Here is a 3,480-nt window from a genome sequence, read left to right as displayed (position 1 = left end):
GCAGTAGTTACAGAAAACACACACTAAGAAAAAGGCCAAAATAAAAATAGGACACCAAGTTTGGCCAACCGGGTCTCACAAGCCAGTAGGTAAGAAAACCCAGGAGGGCCCACCAGAGGGGCTGGGGGTGGGTTCCTGCCTGCAGGGGGCCTGGGACACCCCATTCCCATAGAGGAGGACCCAAGCTTTGGGGAGGAAGCTGTCGGAGTCATCAGTGAGCTGTTCAGAGCTGGAGCCACAGAGCAGGGGAGGAGCCCTGGCCACGTCCCTGTGCAGGCTCAGAAGCTGGGGTAGGGGCACACCCCCAGGGGCCGATGCAAACAGTGGACCGCGGGCCCTCCTCCTGCCCAGAGGATACTCAGCTCCCAAGGGACCACCAAAGTCTCGAAACCAGGGACACACCACCTGACCCTCATGCCCAGGCCTCCTGGACCAGGCAATGTCCAATACAGGCAGGCAGTCTGGGCTTGGGGCCAGGACAGGGGTGGACGGTCCTGCTAGGCAGGCCACCTTCTCCCTACCAGCTGGGCTGTTTGCACTGTAGTTTTGTTCTGGCAACATATTGCTACCCACTTTGGCCACACCAGTCCCCGGCTCCCTGGCTAGGCCCAGTGCTGTCCCCCGAAGTATCCGTGGGAATCTGCATCCCACAGGGACCCACAGCTCAGGGCCAACCTCCATGGGGACTCTTGGTTGTGGTGGTAGAGGTGGGGGGAGTTGACCTCCAGCCCTCCCTTCCTGGCCACTGTGATTTGTGGGGATCATTCAGTCCTGGCAGCTTCCTAGGTACCCCAGAAGGAAGAGAACAGGGTGGTCATGGTGGCCTCAGCCCCAGGCTCTGGGCCCAAGTGCAAGAGTCTTTCGCTTCTGGTTTGATCTGGGCGGTAACAACAGGTCAAGTCATTCACACAAGGATTGGCTTCAATATAACGCATCAAGGGACTGTGGAGGACACAGATCAGCCTCCAGGCCAGTTACACCTGGTGACTTCGCCAGTGCAGGCTAGGGAGTGGAAAAGCTGAGCCCTGACCTCCCCACCTACCCTGCCCACCAGATGCCAGTAGCGGCCAGGGATCCCTGACTTCAGGCAGAGGCAGACAGCACAGTTGCTGTCTCCTTTGATCCCATCCTAGGGCCCACAGGGCCTGGAGAAACCTGGCAGGGGCTGAGTTGGGAGAATCAGGCAGGGAGATGCCAAGTGAAGAATGTGAGGGACTGGGTATGAGGGGCACTAGGGCACAGGGTCTGTTTCCCCTGGGGAGGTGGCAGTGAGACACAGAGTAGCCAAGACTCCGCAGGCACCACCCTGCTGCCAGGCACGTGTGGTGCCCATACCCACCCCAATCGCTGCAGGAAGGTTCCTCATCAACAAAAGGGGAGGACGCACCCACACCCATATTGGCATTGGTGCCCACACACATCAGAGAAGAAAATTACTGCTGTGCTCAAGGTGTGGGGAAAGGGGCAATGTCCCCTTCCTCCCCATGGTGGGTCCAAAGTTACCCGCTCCTGCCAGCACCCCCACCCCCAAATCCACCAGCTGCTGACCTCCACCACAGTGCCATGCCACGTGCCAGGAACAGCTCAGCGGTACATCCCAAAGGGTGCTATCCTGGAGCGGCTGTGCTGGGCAAGTGACACGTTTTCTAGTCACAGAGGTTTTCTTTCTTTACCGCTCCTGGCCCTGGGCCTCGGTTTCCCCCACTGTGGCACACTGTAAAAATCCCATCTTAAAGGCTAGGAACCCAGAAAGGTCACGACACCTGGTGAAATGGGGGGTGAAACTCCCTGCCTTGGACTTCTTGCTCCAGGACTGATGTCCATTGGGACACGGCCAGGCCAGCATCCTGGGGAGGACTGCATTCCTTGCCTGGGGAACCTTGCTCCCAGTTAGGAATCACTGGAGTTGAGGTCCCTAATGGATTGGGGGAGGCACAGGGGTGGAATGGAGGTAGCCCCATCATATGGTCCTGTGTAGACCCCAGAAAACAAGCATTGAGTTCAGACTCTTGTCTGAAGCTGGCCACATGAAAGTATTTGGGCTTTGGGGTTTGATGAGGTCCTGGGGTCAGGGAACAAAGTGTTCTGGTTTGGACACGCAGGATATTCTCTGCAGCTCCCTCAGGTACAGAGTGTGTTGCTAAGTATATGCTTTTAAAAACCCTAGGAGGAGGGGAACAAAAAGGGCCCTGAAGTCAAGGGCATGGTCCAGTCTTTCCACCTCCCCAGCTGAAGACAGGCTGGAGGACAATTCTCTGAGTTTCATAACAAAGAAGAGAAAAAAGAAATCAAAAAGACCTGGAGGATAGGCAAGCCAATGAGGGCTGACTGGGATTACCCTGCCTAATCCTCAAAACAAGCTTTCCCTATCTGTCCTCTGGGCCAGGTGAGGAAACAGATCACAGTAGGACATTCAGACCCTGGGCAGGCAGCTGGCAGCCTGGAGCCCAGGAAGTGCAAACACATTTTTACTGAGGCGCATCCTGCACAGCCCTAAATCCATTAAAACTTGAGGCAATACAGCACATGCTTCTGTGAGCACAGGGTTGGGGCTGGGGTTACAGATTAACAGCATCTCAAGGCAGAAGAATTTTTCCTAGTACAGATCCAAATGGACTTTCTTATGTCTTCATCTTTCTCCATAGACACAATAACAGTCTGATCTCTCTTTCTTTCCCCCACACAGAGAGTGTCACCACTGTATGTCAGCCACTAGGGGACAGGCTTCGGCCACGCCATGCAGGAGACCTTTCAGGACAGACCTGAGGAAGGTGGGCAGAGTGGGTAGGGAGAGGAGGGCCTGGCCTGAGGAAAGAGCAGGCTGGGCCTGAGGTTGTCGGGGGCCTGAGGTTGTCGGGTGCCCGCATGGGCCTCTGGACAGCACCAGGATCTTATGGGACCAAAGGACAGGCCAGTGGGCCGTGTGGGGCCTGTGACTCTGAGTCAGCAGAGAATATGCCTGAATTACATCCTGATAGATGCACCCTGACTTTGAAGCTGAGGACACCTAAGGCATGGAGGTGGGGTGGAGGTGGGTGCAGAGCAGGGGATGGGGAGGGAGCCTGTGCCGGTCCAGGTCAGAGGTGGTGGCTTGGCCCCAGTGGCTCCAGATGCAATGAAGAGCCAAGAGGGACTTTCCTGAGGGACTTAGATGCCGGGGTGGAGGAGCACTGCAAGGTTTCAGCCTGAGTCCCCGGAGGATGCAGTCACCAGGAGCTGAGGTGAGGAAGACTGAGTGGTGGGGGGTTGTGCGGGGGTGCAGAGGCCTGAGCTCAGTTTGGCCCCTGCAGATTTGAGACGCCCACTCCATGCACAGGCAGAGACGGCAGGGGAGGGGAAGAGGCTGCAGCTCAGGTAGCCCTGGAATGTGCAGCCCGACATGCTGGGGCACTGGGTCCTGGTGCCCTCATGGCTGGGAGCTGCTTCCCTCCTGGGATGCCACAACTCCTTTAGGGCACATCTGCAGCTCCTGTGCCCACC

Source organism: Macaca nemestrina, chromosome 8 (assembly GCF_043159975.1).
Source record: "Macaca nemestrina isolate mMacNem1 chromosome 8, mMacNem.hap1, whole genome shotgun sequence".
In the NCBI taxonomy this organism is placed as follows: Eukaryota; Metazoa; Chordata; class Mammalia; order Primates; family Cercopithecidae; genus Macaca; species Macaca nemestrina.
This window is presented reverse-complemented; position numbering follows the sequence as displayed.